This window comes from Aulostomus chinensis, chromosome 15, assembly GCF_037954235.1.
Source record: "Aulostomus chinensis isolate RoL2024-O1b breed Wild chromosome 15, RoL_Achi_v1.0, whole genome shotgun sequence".
Classification (NCBI taxonomy): Eukaryota; Metazoa; Chordata; class Actinopteri; order Syngnathiformes; family Aulostomidae; genus Aulostomus; species Aulostomus chinensis.
Window position 1 is genome coordinate 15,729,146 of NC_141334.1, and position 20,912 is coordinate 15,750,057.

The following is a 20,912-nucleotide window of genomic DNA, read 5'->3' on the forward strand; positions in this document are numbered from 1 at the left end:
CACACACACACACACACCACCTTTAATGAGGCCGTGTGAGCAGCACACAGGATAGAGACCATATAGAGGAGTGAACACACAAGAATCAACGCACAATAAAGTTTCAAAGCACTTATAATACTACAGCGAGGTCATGAATGCAGCAGGTGCGCCAGAATTCAGTGAATGACATTTAAAGCTCTAGTTGAACCCCCCCCCCACACACACACACACACACACACACACACTATTCTCCTTTAAAAAAAAAACACGAAACTTCCAAGCTGTAGAAATAATTTATGGACTTTCAAAAAGAAAAAAAACAACAATTAATGAATGCTGCAAGATAGAATCAAAGTGCGTTAAAGCCTCATTTAATTCAAACAGGAACAATATTAAGGATTATTACCCACTGCATCAAAAAGGCCACAAACATCTGCGGCAGAGTGCACACGAGACATTTAGAGGGGCCGTTTGTCAGGAAATGTCTATTCAACACCTCCGTCAGTGTTTATGTATGAGGGGCTAATTCTTATTTGCATGTGAGCTGACACCAACTTGTAATTAACCTAGAAACTACTGAAATAGAACCAACATTAAACTAGACCTCTGCAGCATCTGGTCAGAGTGGGTGTTTATCCTAGATATCCAACTTCTAGAAAAACCACTAAGCAGCACAATAGGTTTATTTGTATATCACATAGAAACGGTCCACAAATCCAGAAACACTTTGGGAATTATTTCTACATATCATATGTTACTTTGGTCTGATGTGACTCTGCAGCGGAAGATTCCAAAATCGAATGAAATCTATCAAATTCAGTGGAAGTTTGTGGCCGATTTGGAAAACATATCCTCATGACCTACGTGAGTAGGGCTGCAAGATACTCTCTTTTTTATTGAAAACCCCACTTTCTGTCAAAGAGGTTTATTTTACATCTGTAGAAAATGATAGCTCCTTCCTCTGATTTGAAAATTGCAACAGGCCAGATTGCAATTTGCAATTAATTTCAATTAATTGTGCGGCCCTATATAAGAGTGTGTGGGGGGGGGGGGGGGGGAATAAAACCAAAAACACACAACTGAATCCTTACAGTTGCTATGAAGTACAAACACCAGGCCACATGTGCAGAATCTACAGCAAGTGGTCTCTCCAAACTTACTGCTCAACCAGAAATGACAAAGAGCAAAGAAAAAGCAGTTCTGAACTCGCTTGGCTCGCTGCTATTCAACTAAAATTAAATCTCGGGAAACTATTCTGTAGAGCTACACAACAAACAATGGCGAAGGCTGAAACCTTGATCAAAACACTGACCCAAACACTTTCGCTGAATGAAAGAAACTTATCACTGGGGGAAAAGATTCCGCTTGAGCTGCAGTAACCATCTGTCGAGTGTTTTCCAGGTGCACGCCGTCTCAAAGGCACGTAGCCTGCACGTGCACACACAGCCTCCCACGCACGGATCCTCCTTACAGGTTGCTTTTATTTCATTTATTTTTTGCTTTTTTTATTTTTATTGTTCTAGTTTGTTTTATGTTGTAATAAACTGGAACCAGGCCAAATTTTCCTGGGTAAAAAAATAAATAAATAAAAAGGAAAAAATAAAAACAATCCCATACAAAGAATCTTTCATGGATGGCATACTAGTAACACATTTCAATTACTCTTACAATACAAATTGGTTCAATTGCTTCTTCCATCCTGTGTCTGAACTCAGTCAGACAGGAAGTAGTTGTGATGTTGTTTTGAGAAGGTTAAACACTCACAAATATGGACTGAAGCTGAAGATCAGCTTAGATGAAAACCTGGTTGTGAAATCCAGTCTCTTTATCCATTCAATTATAACTTTTGATGGACCAAACTAAAAATCCTCTCTGTCACTGGGCCAGACAGCTCACTGTAGCGGTGAAACAGTCTTAAAAAAAACCTTTTTGATCGCCTATTGAAATGAATATCTTTTGGTGATAGATTTCTATTTCGTTAATTGCTTTAATGTCACTTGACGCCATGCGATCGCTTCAGTGATGTGCAAATGACGTAAAAAAACAACAACAACAACAATGTTGCTTAAATCTACACTCCGGAGGTCAACCTGGAGGTGCGGAGGCTGAGCCTGATGAACTGAATGTGCTGAGACGGTCAGTGTAAACACCAGTGTCCTCGGGTGCCGCGTCCGGCTGGCTCTGGTCCCAGCGCCCGTCAGAGCCGAGCCTACGATGATCATTCCAGCAGACCTCGGTGACGAATACGTTTTTGTTTTTCCCCACTTTGCAATGTTTGACTACTGACGGGCTTGTTAAGTATCAACTTGCTGGTTTAGGGTTACACACCAGACTAAATCCAGCAGCTGCAACCCCCCGCCCCTCCTCCCGCCTCCCCCTCCTCCCTCCCCCTCCTTCCCAACATCATGCCTCAGGCCTCAGGGGTTATCTGCCTTGGATGATGCTGTCGGCAACCCCAAGCCAGACAGCTGCTGATAAACTGGCTGTGCGAGTGTTTATCAACATCACTCACGTTTATCATTGGGGTAGGTAAAATAAAGAAATAAAGAAATAAATAAAACAAACAAGTCAATGTTCATCTCAGCTCGCCTCTCTACATCAGCTGTTTGTCCCTGTTTTCCCCTCCTGGGCCACCCATTCCCCGCTCGTTTCTCCGTCTTGTTCCATCAGGCTGCGACCAGTCAAGCTTTCAGCCTCGTCTTTATACTTCCACATGTCTCCCCAATAACTGATGCTATTGCTTGGTACAATACAATTACTTTCTCCAGTTTTGTTCCCATGGCGACAACAGATATTAAGCTTTAGACTGGAACCCTTATGGCTCTGACTACACCCTTCCCTTTGGTGCTATCATAGTTTTATGTACTAACGAAGAAAGTTAATAAGTGAAGTCATTATCTTTCTTTGTGTTTGATGCAGAAAGACAGTGAATATACTCGTTTCTAATGCAAATATGGAGCATGTATAATAACACATAGCTGATTGGGTGAAATGACTTTGTATTTAATTTGACACTGATCGTTTTGCAGTTCAACGAATGCCTTTTTCTATTTAAGCAAATCACACACAACCCAGTAATAAGCACGAGGGAACAGAAAAGTCTATACTCTGCATTTACAGGAACATTAGTCCTGATCGTTTGGCTCTGGCCAAGTCTCTTTACAACAACATTTAATTCAAGATGACAGATTTATAAATGGACTGGTCCTCAACCCACTTTTTCCTTTAACCCAATTTTTCAAACATGCAGTTATTTTTGCACATCCCAAAGAGACAGGAAAGAGACTTGTGTGTGTGAGCGAGCACATGTGGTCTGACACGAGTGTGTTTCTAAACTCTTAAGTGTGTGTGTGTGTGTGTGTGTGTGTGTGTGTGTGTGTGCGCGCGCGCGTGTGCGGGTGTGTGTGCGCAGTGCATTGCCACAACAGAGGACTTGTCAAGTGTAATTATAAACAATGACGGATAAAACAAAATGATAAAACCCTCTACCTCCAAGAGCAGCCTGACCTTTAGTGCCTCCAGACATAGCAGGCCATCAGGATGCCCGTACACTAACCTTTACATTCATTTCCAATTCCAAGTTACAAGGTTTAATTTTGTGGTTTTCCAAATCATTGGCATCAATCATTGACCCTTTTAGGTCAATTTTCTCTACTTTGTGAACTTAAAATCACGGCGCTGTACAAATAAACAGCCTGCACATAAGTGAATCCACATTCTTCCTGCCGCAGCGCTCTTTCCACTCATTCATAGGAGGCTTGAGGGGAAAGTGATAGCTTTGTGAAAAAAACATGAGAGGAAATGTGCGAGTAGAGACTGATTATGTATTTCGCTGTATGTATGGAAACTGCAGGGGAATGTGCGCGTCTGTATTGCGGTGAATATTTTCTGTCTTCTTATGGCAGATGTAAAAACTCCCACCATAGAATCTGTGAAACTTCTATGAGGCCACTATTTTGAGCAGCGGTTCATATTGGTACCACTTTTTTTTTTTTTTTTTTTTTTTAACAATATCCACTGCTCTGCCGTAGACTAGGATATTTCTGTTCAACCTAAAATTATATTAAATTTCTGTATTTTACCCTGACTTGGACCAATCGGCTGCTCTGGAGAAGTTGCCAGCACTAATGAGTTCCTCTGTAGAATTACAGCCCTCTATTATATCCCTATCATGACAATTATTGACATTCATCTTCTTCCTCATCACTACAGGGTTGCTTTTTTTTCCTTAAAATCTCCAGGAGTTCCTTCATTGTGGCCTTTAATGAGCTGGAAATAACAGGTAGTGGCCGATGACGCCGACGTGCAGACCAAAATGAACCGACTCTCTGTGGGCTGACTAAGTTACCGCTCGCTCTGCGCTCTCCTGTGCAGCTAAATCTGCTCCTGAGATGACGACATCAGTGCATCACGTTCTGTTTATCAGCAGAGTGAATATTCAGACTCTAAATTACTGGCAAATACTGTTATTTTGGAAAGATTGCCAAGTTTTCACTGATACTCCCCTGATGTATGAATGACAGCTTGACTGAGTCCAGGAATGATGATTTGTCCATTTGCTCCAATAACTATCTTACTCCAAGGGTTTCCTCGACCATTGTGTTGCCTCATGATGACATATTTAAGGGTTAATAAGAAACGGAATGAATTTGGGCGAGTTATACGAAATACGTCGCCTGTTAGCAGTCTACATAATAGCATTAAGCTAGGGCACTTTACACATTCACTCACAACACTCCAACTGATGTAAAAACCCTCACCTGAGACGAAGACAAGGAATATGTTGTATACAAGTCCAAAGAACTAAAACCCAGACAATATCTATATTTCTCACTTCTAAATCAGAAACTGCTATTTAAAAAAAAAAAAAAAAAAAGAGCCATATTTTGAAAATCAAACCGGGATATACATGACTCAATATGCGATGGTCATTTTCTGAATTGAGCTGAAGTGTTCTTGTGCCACTTTTAATCGTTCCTATCATCTAAGTATTGACCCTCAATCATTATCATCAGTTAAACAAAAGTGAGAATTCCTCTGTTCCTTTTCAGTTGCAATGCTGCTTTGGTCTGGCATTAACACAAGGCGGTGACAAACGTCAGTAGAATGGGTCTGAGAGGCATCGCGGTGCTGCACGGGATGTTGCAACCTCAATAGGATGCTACGGCTGAAGTGTGAGCGGTCTAAATTCATGTATTTCCTTGATGAACTTTGGGGCTGCTGCTGAAACTTTTTGATTAAATTACTCGACTGCCTATTTTTTCAGGTCGAATCTGCAAGTGGACCGAGGGTTTTGTTTTGAAAAAAAAACTCAAAACTGGAGAAAAGTGTTGGTAACAGCAGAAAAGCGATAATTACACGTCATTTATTTAAATCCTCTGAATTTCCTCTTTCCCCTGATCAAGAAATCTTTGGGATCACAGCATGGCTCAGAGGTAGAGTGGTTGTCTTGCAACTTGTCGCTGGTTCAATCCTCACTTTTCCTGGTGACCATGTCCAAGTATCCTTGGACTGGAGACCTGTCCAGGGTGAACCTCGCTTCTCGCCCAATGTCAGCTGGGATAGGATCCAACCCCCCACAACCCTTTTACAAATGAGCGGTATAGAAAATGGAAGGATAGATGGATGGACATGTCTTGCACACCCCAAAGTGCAACATTACCAGGAAAGTCTATGCAGAGCACATACCAGCAACTGGGGCTACGCTAACAAACCCTTGGCCACATCAACTTGGGCCACATCTTTTTAGGCCATGACAGGCAGGTAATTGTCCCTGTCCATGCTGTTTCACTCTGATGACCCTGACCTTCTGTCTGATTTGCAAGCTTGTGTGTGTGGTGTGCGTGCGTGTGTGGTGTGTGTGTGTGTGTGTGTGTGTGTGTGTGTGTGCGTGCACATGCACGCACGCATGCATGCATGCATGTGTGTGTGCTTGTGAGAGTGTGTGTAGGTATATACCATCTCCATGAAGAGTAAGTGTAAACAATGCAGATCATATTGAGCTCCTGGTTCTAGAAGAGTCTGTAGCAGCGGGGGCTGCTGTTGGTGCTGAAGAAGATGAAAAAGATAAGCCTGCAGCTGATATTGCAACATACAATATTATTACTATTTGAGGTAATTTTAGTACCTCTACCTGTGGCAGCAAATAAATTCAAAGAGCCTCCGTGTTGCACCTACAAAAAGCTATTAGTGTTTTGAACATGCATACAGAACAGAGACTGCACGGGCAAACTGTGAATGTTATTAACTCCCCAAGAAGGATATGAGAAGAGATGAATTTAGAGTAAAACAATACAAAAATGTCAGCGAGAAGAAGCAAGCAGAGTGGAAGAATAAATGTGTTTCTGCAAATGGAGAGATTTTGCACTCCACTTCCAGCAGCGTGTTGTCTTTTCAAGTCTATTCAGAAGCAACATCATGTCAATGATGGACAGATGGTGACAAGAGAACGTTTTACTGGCAGTGCTGTAATCTGACACCATTCATGATGAGAGGAAGGATGAATGAATATGTTTATTCTTAGAATGTAGATCAATGGCACACCTTTCTCAATTACTGTCTCTCTCGAACATGAAACATGTCCTTCAGTGCTTTAGCGTGGCTGAGAAGAAGAACCTCTGCTTTGCCCTGCCTAGTTGTCCCTCTTGATATAACTGAAATGGATTTCACATTAATGTGAGATTTTGGGTACTTGCTCCTACATCTTCAGTTGAGTTGAGAGAGGGGGGAGGGGGAGAGAGAGAGAGAGAGAGAGAGAGAGAGAGAGAGATTGATTTCCCCTTGGTGTCCAGAAAATGAAGCAAGAGTTTCACAAGTATTTGAATCATTAACTAAGCATCTTCCAAAGTATGATACGTGGTTATAAAGATATTTAATACAGTGTAATCTCTATAGCATTTGTTAATCAAGTTGCGAGTGAAGACTCAAATAACTTGTCTAAGTTCCATCACAGCAGCTGTGTGTCTGGAGCCAAAGGCAAATGTTCGCATATGTGGACAATAAAGGTCAATCATTGATCCAGAGACCCAGTCGATGTTCATGCTGGAGAGTTTAACTCTCAATTGATTCTTTGCAAGTTTTAAACTCCATTACAGACATGTGGGTGATGCTTTGTGCAGACGTAATGTTAGTTACCGCCGCCAAGGAGGTCATGTGATCACTGCCGTTGGTTTGTGTGTGTGTGTGTTGTAGATGGATTTGGACTAAACCTGGTAGAATGGATGGAACAACTGATCAGACTTTGTGTGGGTGTGGACAGAGCCTGGACTGCAGCGAGTGCTTCCCTGTCACGTCATCGACACAGATGCAGAAACCCCACAGCCTGTGCAACCACAACCACAACCACATTTCATACACATATTAATACAGGACACACACGCAAACACACACACACACACACACACACACCTGATATCACGTTGGTGGATAAAATCACTAACCAACATTTAAAGGAGCTTCGGAAACTTGTGATTTTTGTCATATTGACTCACATATGCAAATGTGTTGTGTCTTTCAATCACCATCATCAGACCACACACACACACACACACACACAAACACACACACACACACACACACACACACACCAATCTCCAATCTAGTTCCCTGGCACGTCACTGAGATCACACATCAGGCTATGATTACAAGGTGTAAGCCTCTATCATGGCCGTCACCTCTCTCTCTCTCTCTCTCTCTCTCTCTCTCTCTCTCCCTCAGTCTCACACACACAGGGTCACAAACACCTGTAAACACAGAGCCCTAGACAGGTTAGGCGCAGGCTGGGGATTTCGGTGTTATTTCTCATACCTAAAAATAATGGGACAGATAGAAAGAAGCCATCACACTTTGTTGTATGAGCCACAATTCTGATCGTTCTAGCAAGGGGATATAATTACTGACATTCAGATCCCGTCTGTCGCCTCGCTCATAAGCAACCAGAAAGCACCAGAGAGCATCTGTCAATGCAATGTAGTATGATCAAAGGCCTAGACGTTGTGCATGCACAATTCTAACACACACACACACACACACACACACACACACACACACACACACACACACACACAGAAAACATGGCCAGTCCAGGTAAACACTGCCTCTGCTCATTTGCATCACCAGTGCAGACTCACAAAGAGAAAACACAGCCAATAAATGACAAACAACAGCACAATCACTTCTGCTTTGGAGGTCTTTCTGCTCTGATAGAAACCAGAGGGAGAGCACAAGATAGCGGAGCGGGATTAGATCATCGGTTAGACAAAGAGGGAAAGCTGAGTGATTAGGAGCAGCGGCGTCTTTGTCCGGCAACAAGTTAAAGGTGGGGGGCACGGCTCGGGTCCTGTTCCACTCCTCTACATGTCCTTTTAAAAAGTGGTCCAATCTCGGCTCTAGTGTGCATAAATAGAACTGTAATTGCTTATTACAATACAATTAGGGCAAAGGAGATGAGAGAAGGAAAGATGCTTAGTGCAAATGTGGAGTGACAGGCCCAAGCAAGCAGACCCAGGATTACAGTAGCCATTTGCACAAGGACAGAAAATGAGAGCGGTAAGAGAGAGAGACAATGAGGGAGGGAGGGAGAGAGAGACAGAGACAGAGAGAGAGAGGGAGAGAGAGAGAGGGAGGGAGCTGGGGGTGGGGAAGGGCTGTCAAGCACAGGGCAGAAGCTAATGACAACTCTGGCTTCAACTTGCACAGACGTCTTTGAAGCCCAGCTCTGATCAGAGCTGTGATTGCTGCTGCTGCAGGGCCACCACTCATATATTAACCTACACTAACAGCTATTCAGGGAAAGTCACGGGCCCTTTCAGAGCTCAGCTGGCTACCTGTGGAACGGCCCTGTGAGGCGGCCAAGATATGAGTCAGGGACACACATGTAAGGGACACTGTTTGCATATGGCCTTGCTATAACGGTGACAGTCAGCCTGAGCATGGGGCCAGTTAGAGCTGATTAGCTGCACTTCCCTCCTCAACCCACTACAGTTATGAAGATTGATAGAAGCAGCTTAGAGCTGATTATATGGCCCCGGAGATGCATGGGCCCATACCCAAACTGCACATTCACGCTGCATTCACAATGAGCGCAGCATGTGATCGCGAGGCACAGGCCAGGCATTAAGCAAATGTTACAGCACTAAGAGGCAAATATGAAATGAACAATGCCAGAAGTGCTCTTAAGAGCTTTTCACAAATGTGACTATTATGCTAATTAGATGCTAGCTTGTGGCCAAATCTGGGACATTTGAGCAAGCATGCTATGAACATTTAACAAATTTCCTAGACAATATATTGTGGACATGACTGGATGTCTAAAATTCACTGCAGGGTTACGAAACACAGCTGCTTTTGTGTCGCTGTGAAGGTCTTTTTGAGCAGGTAGGACATTGAAATTAACCTTGTTTGCTTTGAAAAACCGGAATACAAAATTCTCTTTCATAAGAAAACTATCATGGGCCTTGTAAGTACTGCTATGTTTGAAAATATATAGGGAGTTCTCGTAACGAATGAGATTGCCGTAGAGAAAACTATTCTGCTATAAGACCATCAAAATTTACTGTCATGTAATGTCAGGACGTTCTGCTTCAGTGTAGAGTTCAGGACCGTTAGCCCTGCTATGTCGTAACCTTTTTAAACATATTCCACTCACTGACGATTAACGGCAGTACGACAAAGAAATGCAGCAAAGCCCCTGCGATGACAGCAAGGAGGAAATTCAACGAATGTGTTTATTGGTCCAAAAATTTTACGCACAAATAAAAGTGTTTAAAAAAGAAGAATCGGCTTCAATAGCTTGAAGGTACTTCGTGGGAGATTTTGTCTGGGTTCTTACCAACGTACAGTGAAACTTTCCTCAAAGACATTTGCGGTTCATTTTAAACATCAAATTTTAAACCTATATTGTTTATAGTTGTGCTAGCAATCAGCTTCTTTTTATTACTGCATCGCAGCTTTTCTTGATGTCTCTGACACCAGCTGTGTATCAGGGGATCAGATGGGATCCATCCCAGCAAGAATGCGGGAGCAAACTCCCATATTATCTTTTATTTATTTAGTTTCAGTCCCAGTATACCGAGTTTGGTCTTTTGACGATTGCGTCTCATAGTCCACTTTGAACTCCGCTGCCCCCTTCCTGTCTCCAACCTGACACCACGTCGAACATCCTGTCAAGTTCATTTAACGGGGTTGATTTTTTTTTTCAGTGAGAAAGTTGAGAAATAAATAACAATGCTAGAAACAACAGAAGAATAATCCTGTGAAACAGTCACTACAAACAGTCTGAGTGAAGGAGGTTTATGAACAAGGCATATATAACAGCTTCATAATCCAGGTGGAGGCAGCATGAAGATCATCTTTGTATCTGCACACGGCGGCAGGATCTGTTGGTTTTCCTTTTGAAGTCAGAGTACTGTCGGCTAATCACGTCTGAGAAGGTTTTGGAGTGAATGCAATCTTGCAGCTCCTCAGTTATCACCTGATGACTTTGAAAGAATCCAGTCATAGACGTCGTCTCTCAGGTCCATGCAGCAATCTTGCAGCTCAAGTTGCTAATCAGACTTGAAGCTGGAAGTGGAAATGGACACGTCTTGTCTTTATAAATTAATTCAGAAAAGTCCTGAAACTCTGCTCAGCGGCCGGTAGACTGAGGTTCAGGTCAGTGGAAGGGGGTAACTCATTCACAAGTCAAGATTTCTATTCAGAAGATGAAAAAGTAGAAGCCTGCAAACTGAACTGTTATTCTACTAAACAACAGAGAAACATGACAGTGACTGAAGGTTGTGCAACGGAAATATTTTCTCAAAAGGAACTAATCTCTTCTGGGCCAGACACTGTGTTTGAATGGCAGCCTCTACAACAAGTTGATGGTCTCGAACGCAACCCCTTGACACTGATACTGAATGTTGATTTTTGAAACGGGAACCTTGTCTTAGTCCTGACAGTAAGCACTGGAGGGGAAAACAAATGGGATTTTTACTTCCAATTACAGTAATGGCTCTTTGTGACAGGCACTCCAACACACACCTTAGCCCACCCCTTCCCCACACACACGCGCGCACACACACACACACACACACACACACACACACACACACACACACACACACACACACACACACACACACACACACACACACACACACACACTATGAACACAAGGCAGCTAATCATCCCGGAACCTCCATCTCTGGAAATGCGGTCGTTTGAGTGACATGATAACAAAAGGAGGAGGAGATGAAGAGGAGACGCTAAGGTCATATAAAGAAACTTAACCACTCCAATCATTTCACTATCATGAATTGTTATTTTCAGTTGTGCTGAAAAATAACAATTTTGCCAATTATTTTCGAACAATTATTACACGAACTGAGTCAGTCGTGTTTTTTTCTTTGCTGTCTGTCTGCATATTAGCCTGTTAGCAAGATTACTCGAAAGCTACAGGGCTGACTTTCGTCAAACTGAGAACCAACTAAATGCCTTGCAGATATTCTTCTCGTTCATTAAAATTGTGAGACCCTTAATATTACAGAATCAGTGACATCACATCCAGAGAGGGACATTTCTGTTCAACTCACTCTCATTCTTTTCAAATCTTTTTTTTTTGCTCAAAAACAGTAAACCCAGTCCTCCCCGGCATCAATCTGTGCACTTGTAAGCAGCTAAACGTAATGTAGCACTACAAAGGTGAAAGCTGCTGCACTGTTCCACACAGACGTCTGTGGAACATCTGTATCATAAGTCACATGAGTCGGTAACGATGACATCCACACCGAGTTTTATCGGCCATCATCACTGACTGCTTTCTTCAGATTTATGAACTTTTCCGTAGAAGCAAGAAGCCAAAACTAATCCTAAAACCAGAATGATTAGACTTTGAATCAAGTAGTTGAGCAACTAAGTTGTCGGTAACTGTTTTGCTAACTGATTAACGACCCTCAAATCCATTTTCAAGTAAGAATAATAAATGTTTGTTGTACTTTCCTCTTTTCTCAGTTAAATCACCGTAAATATTGGCTTCATGGATTATCAGGTGGGAAAATGAAGCTATTTGGTACTTTGGGAAATATCGCAAGGCATTTTTCACTTTACTGAAAAAACAAAATCATGAATATTATCTGCACGGGAAAAAAAAAATCAATAAATACTCGTTTATTACAACCCTAATTAAGAGTTTAAGCATAGTTACACAGGCAGCCGCGGCGTGAATGCAATCAGACAAGACTAACTGACGTCCACCTTGTTAATCATTTAGAAGTAAAACCAAAAAAAAAAAAAATCAAGGCAACTGTCAAGATGATGAAAACACCATTTCTTATACAACAGAGTTAATGAGGTGGATCATTGTGTTCCAAAAATAAACTATAAGTGTGCATCATTATGTGTGGCAACCGAGGTCATCAATCATTCAGTATCCTCACAAAAAAGAATTCAACTTGCCTTCAGACACATCCCGGGTGTTACACATTCATGGATCTACTGGCGAGACAAGGAGGTCAGAGGAAGCCAGTCAGGACTCTCCTCCTGCACGCCATTGTGTGTTTATCAGTTGTGTACGGCTACAGTTTCACTTTGGATGTCTTCAAAAAGTTACGGTGCACTTTTAGGAGCCGTGCAAACAAATACTCATGTAAAAATCAAAATTCTACTGAAAATACAAACGGTCATAATCTAAAGTCGGGATGAACAACAACAAAGTGATGTAAAAGTGAAAACACCGTTAAAACTGCAGCAATACAATTGTGTGGCATTGAGGATATAAATAAGTTGTAAAGTGGGGAGGACCTGGAACGATTTAACATGGATGACATCATATGTCACAGCCCTAGTAAATGGACACAATACAGATTTTTCTGACCACATTCCAGGTTTCATTTACGTAAAAACCTGGAAAACTCCAGTGACTGGATTTGCTCATTTTGATGTTTTTCAGTCTATGACCCCAGGATGAGGCCTTTTTTTTAACATTTCAATGTTCTCCTAGCGCTTGCATCTTTATTTATAGCCCGAGGACAAAAGTTTGTCTTGGCGGAGGTTTATGCAACTTCTAGCAAATAAAGCAGATTATTACAGGTTACGATATGTAACTGTGTCATTCTGATCAACAGAGGTAAATTTAGGAGTTAAATTCATGCAAGTACTAAAGTACCGATTATCATCTCAGTGGCGCAATATTTCATCAGAAGTGTAGAACATCAAGACGTACTTGCTGAAAATAAACATTTGTGTCACTCACACTGAGAGCAATATGACAAAAACACAAGACAGTAGACAAATAATGTATAAATTACACCGGTGCTGTCACCAAAAACTAATAACCATGATATTGCTTGATCCTCGGATCAAAATCGTACATCTTGCTGTATTCAAATTTTAAGTAGCTAATAATTGTAGAATCTGTATTTCTGAGCGATTCTGCAGTGTTAAATTAACAGCTGCATTTCAGGATCTCACCCTTGTGTTCTGTCAGTGCATTTTTTGACACAGTGTTTTTAGTCACCCTAGACAATAGTTGGGGTCTACTTAATTGATGTAATTAATGTTCATCATGGTGAGTGTTTGCTGAACGACTTTAAACCAAAGCCTCTCGGCTCCTCTCAGGAGGGGAGTCGGGAGAGCATGAAGCACTCGAGTTTTTTGTCATGCTTCACAGGAACCTAGAAATGAGTGGAATAATTCTCCGCTCTTAAGCATGCTCAGAAGAGCTCAGCAGTAAGGCTCGACTGAGTCATTCTCCGTGGCGTGGAGTCGCTCCCCAACAATACCACAAGCCAGCGTCCGGTTACAAGGACATACTACCACTCACCCCGAAATACATGGTCATTTAGAGGCAGGTGATGCATGGCGGAGCGGGCGCAATCATCCCGACGAGATGTCATGGAAGACTGTTTACACTAGGAGCCGTCTGAGCGGCCGTGAAGCGCTGTCCTTGATGCACCTGTCTGCAGGTGATGGCAGTAAAAACACAAGAGAGTCAAATCTTTGCTTTGTGTAACAGAGGATATTTTGTGCGCTCTACCCTGGAATTATATAAACTGCTTGTGGCTAGAGGAGGCCTCAGCTGTGGTGAGAGTAGACCCAAACTGCCTCGCTCCCAAACAATCTCCTCCACATCTCCAAATCTTCTGTCTCTGCCCCTGAGCGCTGGCAGAGACAAACAAATCCTCCTGCTCTGCACTCTTTGTCTATATTTCATTTCCTTAGAGGAAAAGAGCTCTCTTAAAATATTCAGCTGCTTTAAAGTGGCATTAGGGCTGGACAATGCAGCACAATCCTTTTTTTTCCTTTTTACACTGCATCTGATTTATGATGTTTAATTGAATTCAATGACAAAGGAGTAACTTAAATTCCAACTGTGTGTTTATATACACATATACATATACACATATATATATACACATATACATATATATATATATATATATATACATATATATATATATATATATACATATATATAAAGAACACACACACACGCAACATATGTTTAAAGAAGCAAGTCCCATGTGTGATGTCCTCCCACCATTTACAGCTACGACCTTTTCCTATTTGTCTGCATGTGTTGGAGATGCTGGACTATATTAGTCATGCTGCTGCATTCAGCTGCCACAGACTTTACACACTCGTTACAGTCGACAGTGGTTTGCTCGACCTCAGATCCTGCACATCCAAACGGGGTTTCAGACATCTGAAGGGAGTTTTTTGGGTGTTTTTTGTGTCCTGACCAAATAGAGGTTTTTTTTTCCTGTGAAGAGAACCCTTGAGAGGAAGGGGTTAGCAAAATTCTAGAGTTTTGAGGGGGGGAAAATTGGAAACGCTACCAAAAAGATGGTATATGAATTAGATGCATAGACTGAATAACTAGCTGAAGTAATACCTATTTCCGTCAAAAGATGGGGGTATAATCAACTTTACACATGGCTATATCAAAGTAGAAGAAGAAGAGGTTGCTATCCTAGCAAAAAAAAAAAGAAAAAGAAAAAGGAAATTGGTCTTCATGATGATTGTCCTTCAAGGGGAAATTTGATTTGCATGTAGCAGAACAAAAAAGAAAAAATTAAAACTCTGACATTGAACACCATAGGAGAGCAAAACAAAACCAAGCTTGACCTGGATCATAAGAATTGAACAAGTAGAAATGGGGTAGAAAAAAGGTCAGTTTTGGTAACGTCTGAGGTCAAAACTGGGTGCGACGTAATGCCCCAGTTGGCTGTGCTCCAAGTGAAAAAAAACACGCACACCGTTGACGTCTCAGCTGTTTGTAACACCAGGTGACAGCAACGCTCCGTGCAGACAAAAAGAAGATAGAACACTTTATGAGAATGAAGTCCGACCTCAGGGGGGGAAATTCCAGTTAAATTCAAACTTGCAACTCGAGGATTTGAACTTCATCGTTCGAACGGGACATAATTCCTGTTGTGCAAGTTGTAAAGGTGTCGGTCAGCAGAATCGTCTGGTCAGTCACATGAGTCAAAGATCGGCTACACCTGAGCATTTTTACATAAAAAGTGGGGGGGGTTCCCATGTCTCAATTTAGTGGTTTATCTTATTTTGAAAAAAAAGAAAAGCAAAAACAACGTCAAGCATTCAATTTCCTTTTTTTAATATCAATTTTATTTCAAAATCTGTTGTTTCTGCTGTATCAAGCTTTTCAACTGAGATGCTTCAAAACAAGCATGTACATACGTTGACGGAAACCCAACCGGTCGGTCTCCCTACCGCTGTTACCGTCACTGCGGTCAGACACCCTGCTCCAGTATCTGCATGGGTTTCCCAACAGCTCGAACATGCATCAGGCCTATAAACAGGCTTGTGTGACACGATGGACAAAATGGATTTAAGCACTCCGTCCACATCCACCCTTAACATGCCGCTGGGCCACAGTCTCAACCCACCTGCCCCACCTACAGTGTAATCCACTCTTCAGCTAAAGCCGGGTAGTAGTCCTGACCCCCGCAGCTCCGGCCGTCAGTTACTGCTGACCTCCAGTCAGGTGCCAATGAAACGTATCCATTGAGTGGTGAGCAGAACAAACTGCCTCAACCTGGCTCCCGCTGACAACTCAGCATTTTAAAAAGAGGTAACGGAACAACACGGGTTCATAGCTTCACCGCCAAGCCATCACGCCTCTGGCCTGAGCAATGCACTGAAGCAAAAGCCTTTACTGAGAGGATGTGTGTGGGGGGGGGGGGGGCTGTGTGTGGGTGTGTATGTGTGTGTGTGCATGAGTGAGTGTAAAGGATGTAAACCAGTCAAAACACTGACTTACGTGGAAATTCCAATGTGATTAACAAAAAGCCAGCCAAAGTACAGTGACTAAAATATACAGGCCCTGCTGTTCTGTGCTTCACTCTATTTGACATGATGAGTCTCATGTGCTTTTTAAATTTAGAAAATTAGCAATTAATATCAAGAACATACCAAAAACAAAAGAGCATTTCAGTTCTTGCAAGGATGAGACAGATTCTCTCCTCTGATTGTTTCACTTATGAAACTGAAGGCAACTACAGTCCCCACCCCCACTAACATCAAGTATTATTCAAACAAATGACACTGAAGCCCAATTTTGTGGGGTCATGAAAGCTTATTAAAGCTTTAATGTGCCGTTTCTCTGATCGTTTGCTTTCCTACCTTTAACTTCTTCAATTCGGTGAGAAAAATTGGCCTTTTTGTCCTGCAAATATTTTGACCTTTACAAAATGGAGCTCGCACGACTGCAATTCATGCAAAATGTCCACTATTCTTATTTATGAAGACAGTGTTTCCTTATCTCTTGCTCTCCATCTGAGCTCCCTCTGATGTCCATTGCAATCCCATTTACATAAATGTACATGGCTGAACAGCAAGTGGAGGAGCCAGGAAGACCAATAACAGTCTAGTCTGCAACTGACAGCCTGCCCCCCCTCCATCCCCCCCAGGTGAAACCCTAAATGTAGCCTAGTCTGACTCGGAACAGCATCTTCAATGATTCCGAGCGTGAGAAATAGGAGGTGCAGGGAGAGTGTGTCAGATTAGAGTCCATTCCGTGAGTCTCACACTCACTGCAGGAGATTTGGCCTTGAGCCATGTTCCAGATTTGGGGGAGTTCCAGGTGTTTCTCAGCACAGTTATCCAGCTTATCAATCTTGCTTACCCAACAGCAAGCAAAACACCGACTATAGTCAACAACATGCCTTGCGTTGGAGCATCATGTTTTAGACTTACTGGCTGTAAAAATGGACATAATTATTCACCTCGACAACCAGTCAAGTAGCAGTTTGCACCGAGGCCTGAACAACGGCCAGAGGAGTGGGTCTTTGCAGATGTCACACTGAAGTTGACCTTTTGGGATAAAAATGTCATCTTACCCTATTAGACAGAAGAGAAATTTTTGTAATAATCAGCAGAATAATTCTTGAGTAATGGCCCTGTTTTGTGAAGTTGGAGTGACCTTTGCTTATGTAATTCTAAACAGTCCATCCTTCAGCTCGACAGCTTCCTGGGATATTAGGTTCACGTGAGCAGGACAGAGGGATGAATGAATAGACGGCCGCCTCGGGCATTGAGGCCCAAATACAACGTGCACCCAGCAAGATGAAAAACAGGTTGAAAATAAAAACAGTGGTAATCATCGTGGTGAGGAAACTAGTCATCGGAAAATTTAAAACCCCCACACACACACACACACACGCACACACACACACACACACACAAGGAAAACCAGAGGCCTTGAGGTGAGAATCCCTAAGATGACGATTATGACATAACCAGAGCTTCTCGAAGCCATCATGTTTTCTTTTTGCCAAAACAATATGTCCCCCCCTCAACACACACACACACACACACACAACACAGTGACGGAAACTGATTTGATTTGATTTATATAGATGCTGTTACCGAATCGAATTAATGATCCGGTTCTTCACCAATCCCCCTTATCAATTTCTGATCAATTTTTAGCAGAGGAAAAAAAACTGTAGGTGTTGATGTTGGTAATGCGATTGCTTCCTGTTCTTGATTCTCATCCTGAACAAGAGCTTCTACTTTTTTCCGTGTTGTTGACTACCAGCTTAAGGAAGGAGCTCATTTACATCTTCAAACTGGGTCATTTACAATAGTTGAATGTAAATTGTGGATTCATTTTGAAAGCATGTGTTTCGTTAAGCTTAAAATCACAGGTGTAAAAAATAAAAACAGACTCTTCACGCTGTTGTTGGGTTGTTTTTTGGGGGGGAAATGTAATTTCATTAATCTACTTTTCAGGGGCACTGATGTCAGTTTTGGGCGGCAGCTTCCTCCAGTCACTCCCAAAGCTCCAGCTGTAACTTCATTATTGCACACCACGTTTTCCCATCAAGAAGGCGGACGAGGGTAGATTTATATCTGAGTATTCTGCAATGTAACCTACTTTGTCCGAGCAGTATTATAGTAAACTACAAAACCAGGACGAGTTAATAAAGACATGTACAAAAACAAGTGCTTCATGTTACTGCAATAGTTGCCATTTAAAATGTCCAAAAGCTTTCTTGATGTTTATTTAAAGTATGTAAAGTTTTTGGACTGAATACTTTTCAGGGATATTTTCGTATCTGCGTTGCACTGGCAATGCTTTAATATACCATTTGTTGTTGACTCATTACACAAGACAACAGATCAGCATAGGGAACAAGAACTGCTGTTTGCTTTGATTTGAACGTGCAGGCTGCCTAAGTTTCTCATGTTAACAGCATGTCGTAGCGTCCTAGCATATTGTTCAAACCTATTCTACATGCTCCTCCTGAGCCAGGAGTCTTGAGTCTCCTACAGAAGAATTCCGAGAGAGTTAAAAGCTTTGCAAATTTCAGGTACCATAATGTGAGAGATCTGGTAAGCCTGCGATATATACCCTTGTCATGTGCCAGCTCATCACACACTAATATAACAAATCACATATGTGTGTCATGCAGGCGCACACACACACATATATGTAGTCCTCATTTCTTGTCTGTCTGCGCAGTAGCCAACCGTAGGCAGCGCAGAGCTGCAGAAAACAGGCTTAGACACACAGTTCTACATGAAAACCCTTCTTTTCCATGAGCTGATCCTTCTTTGTTCTGCATAAATGCCAATTACATAATTCTCTCTGGCATGCAAATCAGATTAGATGAGGCCATGGCAGATCACCTATACTGCTCAGGCTTGTGCTGCCTCCAAATCCACAAGAATAGAAACCTTTTTGGGGCACCTCATGTCAAAGCATTCAATTATTTAATTAGGTTTTCTTTCTTTCTTTCTTTTTTTTATTCAAGATGCAACAAAGTAAATATCATTCCTCGTGTAAAAATCGATAATCAGATCATTAGAAATTTTCACAAACTTGGCAGTTCTTCTGGGTACAGGCCATGGGGGGGGGGGGTGTTTAATAAAAGAAAAGAGAATTTGAAATTTTGATAGGGAAATATCAAGGGTATTATCAAATGTTAGAGATGTCCAGGAGTATACATGACATGCTATATCAGGGGGATATTTGTATTCTGGGAGGAGACACTGACATTCAGCTTCTGGGCACTGATGCCCAGAATCACGCTGGGAAAGGGAACCAATGCAAATTAGCAAATCGAAGGAAAGAGACACTTTGCTGTTGGCTGTAGGAATTCATCATTGCGGTGGTGCACAGTGCAGTCAAGAAATACACAAAAGGGCTCAGAGTCTGCTGTTCTGTGTGTGTGTGTGTGTGTGTGTGTGTGTGTGTGTGTGTGTGTGTGTGTGTGTGTGTGTGTCTGTGTCTGTGTGTGTCTGTTTCGGCCCCGGAAACTAAACAGCAGAACAAGCCAGAAGTTGCCTGACGGCGCAGGACCCTACCCAATGTGAACTTTGAGGATGCAGGGACAGCTGGTGGACACGAGGGGAAAAAAACAGAAGGAAATGGAAAACTGAAATAAAAAAGAAAATTTAAAAAAACTGTTTCCCATGATTTTAGTATGAGCTTGAGTTAAAACTGTCTACCATACCAATATATGCATGAATACAGTGTGTGTGTGTGTGTGTGTGTGTGTGTGTGTGTGTGTGTGTGTGTGTGTGTGATGGAATAGAAGAAAGAAAGGCTAAAGGATCATCTATAACGATTAGCAGTCAAATTCTCATAGAATTTACTTTGGTGATCGAGATACATCGATAAAGACCTGTACTGTAAAGAAGTACCATGTAAAATATCAATGCCTGAGATATAAAGTATTATTGCCTTTTTGAATTATCTTATATTGTATTAAGAAGAAAAATAAAGCAGCACATTATATCAAAATGGAGGAAATCGGGGAAAGAAAATGAGAAAAGTCAAACAAAATCTCCATTCCAAAGCAGTGACAAAACAACGTTGCGCTACGAGCTTCCTGACAATCCACACGCAGTATGCAACCTCTTCTGAAATAAGATTTACATCAACATTTTTATATAATACGCCGTACATATTACAGTATAGAGAGGAATTAGGCTGCAGGCATATTTCTTTGACTCTCATCCACAAGCATCCAGGCTGGGAGAGCAAAGGCCAGCCAACAACATATAAGCCTGTTACATTTCACATTAATAGAAGCAATCCCACAGCAACATTCCTCCAGGCTCCCTTTGGTTAATAGTATTATGAAGCGCACGAGACCAGTTAGATTAGCTTGATGGTTAACGACAGCCTACGCACGTTGGAGTGTTAAGCTCGACTAGAAGTGACTGATAACGTTCACGCCCAAATAGTAGAGGGGGAAAAAAGGGGTAGTTTAGCATCTGTTCAGGTTAAAGTAGAACACTTCTGTATAGTTGGTAAAAGAACTGTTGCAGTTTAAAGTATGAAACGCCTCGCGGAACTGTTGAGACTGTTAACTATCCTCCCTCTGAGGAAATGAGAATTACTGCATTTCCTTCAAGTGATTTGGTGTTTGTGTGTGTGTGTGTGTGTGTGTGTATGTGTATGCATGTGTGCGCATGAG

The 20,912-nt window shown here is 42.0% G+C and overlaps 1 protein-coding gene across 10 annotated transcripts in view; it reads right to left on the reverse strand.

The window, feature by feature from the left end:
- msi2b (musashi RNA-binding protein 2b) overlaps positions 1 to 20,912 on the reverse strand; it is a 251,950-nt gene that overhangs the window by 170,231 nt on the left and 60,807 nt on the right. The gene's annotated exons all lie outside the window — the stretch shown is intronic.